Genomic DNA, 7589 nt, shown 5'->3' with positions numbered 1-7589 from the left:
TTCAAAGCATAATTTATTGGGCCTCTTTGGAGGGCACATACAAGTATAGCAGGTCCTCCAAACATAAACTCACGCACACAACTGTCAATGCTGCTGCCGAAGTGGCACGACTCGTAAAAGCAGCGGAAGTCGTAAAAACAAACAATTGCTTTGTCTTGCCCGGCATCGGGGGAATGTTTTCGGTCTACCAGTTGTTATTTATGTACGAGTATGTGCCCAGCGCCTACAACTTGGCTACACTTTTTCTCATTTCTTTGCAATTACACGTCTCATATCCTTGACACACACTGTGCTGTGTGAGTTGCCAAAAGGCTTCAAGTGTGGCTGCTGTTGTTCGTTGCATCCTTCATGCTTTTAGGCGTTGCTCTACAAGGCCGGAACATGTTATTGCGCTAAAGGTCAGTGATGCTGCGTCATGGTCGACATGCTAGTACAACCAGTTACGAAAAAAATGTCATTAGCAGAGTGGGTCCCGTACTTTCTTGGGGTAACCTAAAATTGTAGTCGCTATAGATATTGACATAAATGCTTTAAAAACTCTGCACCTTACTACTCCACTCTTTATTTCAGTTATTTCTTTCTTCTTCATCTATTTCCATCTTTCAAATATTTCTATCGATACTCATCGATATATTTGTTAACCGATATAATGTAAACGATAGCCTAAGCAATCAGATTTTCAGTGATATTCGATAGTTTGTAACAATGAAAGGCTATGAGTTCAAATAATGTTAGAGACAATAACAAATTAACTACAATGGTAAGGAATATTCTCTATAAGTGACCAAAAATCGTTTCAACCTATTCTATTTCAATAAATGAGACAGCAAATTTATATTTTTAAGTTTCCCACAATTTATTAGTTATTTGTATTAAAAGTATTTGGCTTAAAGATCGAATTTTCATAAAGCTTTTTTTATATTTTGAGTACCATTTGGAAACGTAGATTGTAAATACTTGCAAGTGCTTTAAGAAGAACACTCAACATTTCTGTAAAATTAAGATGGGAGAAATTTGTTATAGGACTTCATGGTGCTAGAAAATGTTTCTAACTTGACTAGATTAATGTAATGACAAAATTAGTGTAAGTAATGGATGGCCTTTATATTTGTTACGACATTCTTAAAGTCTGAGAAAGAAACAGAAAACCCTCAACTTTTTGTAAGCCAAAAATGGATAGAAAATTCATCAAAGATTCGAGTTAAACTATGTATTTTTTTTACCATTTCTAGCATTTAAGGGTGTAACAGATCTTTTCTCAATATAATCACGATATAGCGATATATATTTATAAAGGACGCTGCTCAGCATTTCTAAAACTGCTGAATAAAAAACTGCTTGCGCTAATATTGTTTTAATCAGAGTTTTGTTTTCCCATTGGAATTACGATATATATTTATGTTTGAAAAAGATACGTTGAACATTTCTCAAATAAATATACAATATTTATTATCTCGGAAAGTATCTCAGAAAGTGCAAAAATAAGGCTGTTTTTCAACAAGCCAATTATTTGTATGCCAATTATAATCATAGCTCATGCATAAGTGCTCATTGAAAGTATTATATAAGTACGAGTAATTGCAATTTCGTTCGTAAAAAAGAGGTTTACGAGAAACACGTGTCGTGTTTCCTACTAGGGCTTTATTTTCTTTTAAATGGAAAAGCGACATAGAGCTGACAACACTGTTGCCAGGTTGCGTGTGTGAAACGTTTAAAAAAAATTACTAAATAAGGGGAACGACAAAAAAAATGTAACGAAACCATGTTCGACACTTTTATTAATGTGCTCGTAAAAATTTCCGCACCCAGCTCAGAAGCCTGTCGGAATTTTCATTCATAAAATGTTATCAAGCATGCCTCAGCCCACGTTCACAAAAAAAGGGAACAGTGTCAAAGCTAAGCTAGGTAGTGAGTGCGTGTGTGTGTGTGTGTGTGTGTGCAGCATCCTGTGCCAGTTTGTGCGGGGCCGATAAGTCAGACAGCGCCCCACTCGCCGCCCACCGCTGCCCCACGTTGGGCGCTGTATAGTAGGTTGCCTGCTGACAGTTCTCTGTTGTTTTCCTTGTCGCCCGAAGCTAACAAAAGGCGGCACATGTAGGCAAATGAGTCAAAGCCCAAAGCAAAGCCAAGCCAGCCAGACTTATGCAAGCCATGGTCTATTTAACTGCCCTGCTTTATGCATATATGTATACTTGTAAATTACTAAAAAAAATAAATGCACTTATGCCTGACTTAACGCTTTACAGAACATACAAGTAAAATATAATGCGTTCCCCATACAGTTGCATGCTTTCAATGGCTAATTACTTAGCATAAAGTTGGCCTAAAATCCCTGTGCCCGCTGTCAATTAAAAGCGGCAATTACCCAAATATGTTGCCACGGTCACGTCCCCCACAATGCGGCGGCTCTCTGCGTTTAAGCCAAACACGTGCGCCGCTGGCCAAAGCGCATAAATTAGCGCCTCCCGCTGTGGTCGGACGGAAAACGGACTAAATTAAAAAGTACACAAAAATTCAAACGGCATGACATGGTGGGACAAGAGCAATAACAACTACAGTGGACACTAAAGCGCAGTCTGCGCTATTTTGTTTATGGCTTTCAATACCCTGCAACCGTAATGTGAGAGGTTATGCTAAGAAGTTCGTTACGTATGTAACAAGAGGAATGCGCTGCATCGCCATAAACATAATCGTAGACTATAGACCTGTTTGTTGATCTGTACATCTGTTCGACTGTCTGAACCTTGATAGCTTTTGAAGCACAATAGCTAGGAACATCAACATCTTCCGCAAGCTTCTTCAATGAAGTTGTAGATTTACTAAAATCTCTGCTCTATATCTTACAGCTGCCATAAAAAAGATTCGTCGACAAATCATTTGTAGTCATTTCTAGTATTTTATTACACTACAGTCATCAAATCAAGTATTCATTGTTTTTTTTCTTTTTTGGTAAAGCTTTATTATAATTTGAAATGTTATCAAAATAAGTTGACTATGCTTCGCACTAACTGAACGATTGAAAAAAAATATCACTATAAGTAAAAAACGTCATAGTTTGATATTTTTAGCATTTTATTATGTTACTGAATTCTGAAGTGCCATTTAAATCAGCTTACTATATCTTGTAGCTGACATGGGTATGAATGTTACGAATAACTTTGTTATTTTAATATCTTTTCCAAAAATTTGTTATTTATGATTATATGCGGAAGTGTTTATAAAATCGGTGAGCTATATATTATATCCGCTATTGGTTCAAAAAATCCGTTCAGCAGCCACTATAAATATAATAGCATTTCCACCAAATTTCATATTTGAGAGTGTTTTCATGCCATTTTTCCAAAAACTTCCTTTTATTTTTTTTTTAAATTGAGGAGTAAGGGTGTTGTTTAGAGGGCGTTTAAGACTAGGTTGTGTGCGACCCTAGCACTCTCAACTTTTGTTTTTGCTTTTATGCAAATTACATTTTATGCACGAAATTAGTTTTTGGCCGAATGCATGAATGAAAATAAAATGGCCAGACATGCATGGAATTTGTTGTGCAGGGCCAGTAAATATATCCAGCATATATCAAACACATTTGGCTGTGTGTGTGTGTGTGTCTGTGTGTGTGTGTGTGAAGCATACGCTGGAGGGCGCGCACACTCATGTCGATACAAAGTCAAATGGCAATAGGGGGAGAGGCGGAAAAGCTGAAGGAACTGCCGTCGAGCTCTGGGAGCTGCTCTTGCCGTGCCAAATGCCGCACTGGAGGTCCTTTCTGCAGACACACCGAGCAGCGAAATGTCTATATACTTATGTATATAAATATTATGGACATTAGTTGGCTGCCAGATGGCATGGTATGGTTCGGGTGCAGGTGGTTCGACAAGGCGGGAGTAAAATAATGAACATCGTGTATAATGCTATTAAATTGAAAGTGCATGATACAATAGATATTGTTCAGACTTGTGCAGAGCCTGAATTTGCAAAGAACCTTCGCATTATATTTTAAAGCAAACTCAAACAGATGTAATAATGTATATACAAGTATAATGCTTTTTAAGTCAGTTACTATTCATTTTTTTGTGGCAGCTGTCGATGTGAGAAAAAATAATTAAACCAATATAGAACTTATTCTAGATAAATCTAAAAATATCTAATAACGACTCCGGCTCGGTGGGGGAATTTTATTTGCCAAACAGCCCGCTATGCCCCGATTCACAGCAGAGAGTAGTCAGAGACGTTATTAGACCTGAAAAATAGAAAAGGAGAAAAATTAGCAATAAAAGATAAAGAGTTATGATTAAATTAAAATAACCAATTTAAATTGAAATACTTAAATAATTAAAACCTAAAGCTGGTGAATCCTGAGTCGTTTGGCGATGGCTTATGGGCCGGACCTTACTCACAGCAGTGATGATCAGTGATTCTGCGGGAGGTAGCTGAAAAGAAAGGATTTTAGTGAGGGGAGAGAGAGCTCACTTGATATTAAAAAGGAAAAAGTATTATAATTAGAGCATAATACTCGAAAAGGATTGTGCATGACGCAATCACTAGTGTATCTATTAAGTAGAAGAGGCAGAAAGTTGCTTGTTGGTCTGGAAGGAACAGTAAAATTAATACGACCTAAAAGCACAGAGGAATCAACATCTCCGACAGTAAATTTGTAGAGAAACAGAACACCAAAAACCATCCTACGATGAGCTTACGAAGGTAGATTAATAAGTCTACTAGAGTAGAGTGGTAATCGCAGATAAGATCACGAATAGCAAAAAGATGAAATTGTTTCTGGACCGACTCAATGCGATCCTGATGCAATTTGTTCTGAGAACACCAAAGGAGTGTTTCCAAGCACAATTATTAAATTATTATTAAATTATCTTAAGACCAAAGACCAAAAAAAAAAACTTTCGAGATGATTTTTTCCAAACGCTTTTCATCCACCAAAAAAACGCGGGCAAAGAAATTGCAGGAAAGCTGAGTCAAGTGCCCATAGTTATATCAACTCGTATGCTTTTTGATTGAAGAGATTAAGATATGGGTAAATATATCAACTTTTGCCAATTAAATGGCTTTATAAAGTGTGAACAAATGGAATCTCTTTCATAACTTAACTTAAATTTGTTTTTAAACATTCTTCTCAGCCATTTTGAGAGCAACAAAAACGAATTAATATTAACCCCCTTTCGTTTCCATTGCACGGCACAGCTCTCATGACGTCTGCTGTTGCCATTTTTTGGCAGTTAACGAAATTTATGCGCCATTTTTTATTTTTTACTGCTTTGCAATACAATTTTGCTGCTGCGGCCCGGGCAGGATGCAATAGTTTCCGCTGGTTTTTGCTGGCTTTTGCTGGCTTTTGCGGGTCAGCAGCATTTGTTTTTGGCCAAGTTTGCTGCAATTTATTGAAATGCAACTCGGAATGGTGCCTCAGCTACCTACCAACCCACTATTCCACCCACACTGGCCATTGATTTGGCACACAACGAATGCAAAGGCCCCGCAAGGCGAATGGCGAAGAGAGAAGAGAGAGGCGACTGATAGATAGCACGTGGCTATTCATTTCGCATTGAAGAATACTATATAGTATGTACATAGTATATAATAGCCGTTATTGATTTTCGTCTAGAGTGTTGTCTCCTCAATATTCTACAAGTATATAGACGAGTATATGCATATTGAGTACGCGACAATTTATGAGCTTTATATGTCACTTATGACGGCGACGGCGCTGACGACCCACAACACGATGTTCACTTTCACTGGCATTTTCAGTTACACACACACACACACACAAATACCCACACACACACACACACACACAAACACATTCATAGGGGCGCATACTTGAGTGTGCCACCCCCGGTCCGAGTGGACGTCTCAGTTACGATTTGTGCGCCCCTCTTCGGGCGCTATCCGCCGGCATATCTAAACAGTAATTGCTAGCCAGGGTGTAGTTGCGTTTTACGACCCACACAGATGTTTTTTCCTTTGCTTTTCCTTTACTGTTATTCCTTGTTGTTGTGTGATGTTCGTCTTGTACTCGTGTTTTTGTCTGCCCTTAAATGCCTTTTGCGTGCTAACTTAAATTCTTAAATCATAGCATACTGCGAGGCGTTAAGCACAAATTGCATGCCTTAAGAGTGTTAGAAAGCAACAATTAGTTGATTTATTAAATCGCTCAGTCGCTGCGTCCTTGGCAAGGGCAATCAAATCAACTGATCTAATCTAGAACGCGGACGGCATGCCAGCACCAGCAAGATATTGTACAGCCATTTGAGCCGATATTATTAAATTTAATGGCCGGCCAAAAATGAAAAATAAGATAGCGGAAAATCGAAGCACACCAGTCAGCAATTCAGCCATTTCGTACAACAACAATTCGCGTGCTTGACTAAATGGAATTTTCGCCAACCCCGCACTGGCTCTTGAATATGAAAAGTGGGCTAAAGTGGGCTTTTGAATGCCCTACTCTGTAATAAGAGAGTAGGCTCTTATGAGTTCCATAATTTGTTTTCAAATGTAAAATTCAATTTTTAAAATAGTTTTAAAGGTACTAGGGTATCGATTTGTTTCCCACTCACACATAGACTTTGTCTGTCTGTATGAACGCAAATAGCTTGAAAATAAGAAAAGCTAGAGCCACAACATTCAGTATGTAGTAGTTGCTAAGTTCAATACATAACTAGTTTTAATTTCATTTATTTTCTTTCGAAATAACATATCTTTAATATTAATTTTAAGTTGCTCTAGGGTACATGAAAGTCATTCACGCACTATTTCCCTTATTTCCCACACGCTCCTACCAAAACAAGCATTGGAATATGTCGTGTGCCTGGCAGTTGTTTAACAATAAATAACTTTATTTATATTGTATCAGGCGACACGCCCAATTAGTTTTGATATAGCATAACGCCAAAGGCATGGCCCCTAACCAAGTTCTAGACGATGTTGAAGCTAAGCGGCTTAGTCATGAAATTTTATTGTTGACTTTTGACAAGGCGACAACGAAATGTAACGAAACGAAAGGATACGAGAATGCTTTGACAATGCCTGGCAATCCTTTTGGCAAATCGCACAATGCGGCGCCCAAAGATGTCGGCTGACTTGCACTTGAAATTGAAACGAAACCCCCCTCCCCCCACTCTGCTGCTTTTCACAATTTGTGTTTGTCTTTTGTCATTTTAATTGAAATTTTCTGTCGCACGCTTTGTGGCGTCTCTTATATTGCTAGTGGCCCTCAAATAGTTGCAACTACTACGTATCTATTTGCTTTGCATCAACTGTTAATGCTGTTCTATTGTCCTGCTTGAATGTAAGAGTGTCTGGGTGTCTGAGTGTCTGAGTGTCCTGCTGTCAGGCTCATCTCTCTCTCACAATTGCATGCCTGTTTGCCCACTGATTTGCCATTGTCTGAAGGCCTTTGCTATCAGCTCGAGCTACCTTGCAGCCAACGAACACAATTCAGTTCTTTATACTCGACCGGATTCTGATACGAGTATGAATTAAATCAAGTTAATGACATTAAAAGACGTCAGCAGCAGTATTGCATAAAGGCAGTAAATTAAGAGTATGGCGCAATTTAATTGTAACACCAACCAACATTA

Source organism: Scaptodrosophila lebanonensis, unplaced genomic scaffold (assembly GCF_003285725.1).
Source record: "Scaptodrosophila lebanonensis strain 11010-0011.00,11010-0021.00 unplaced genomic scaffold, SlebRS2 tig00000131-arrow-arrow-pilon, whole genome shotgun sequence".
Lineage (NCBI taxonomy): Eukaryota > Metazoa > Arthropoda > Insecta > Diptera > Drosophilidae > Scaptodrosophila > Scaptodrosophila lebanonensis.
The sequence above is the reverse complement of the archived record's forward strand: the minus strand, read 5'-3'. Positions refer to the sequence as shown.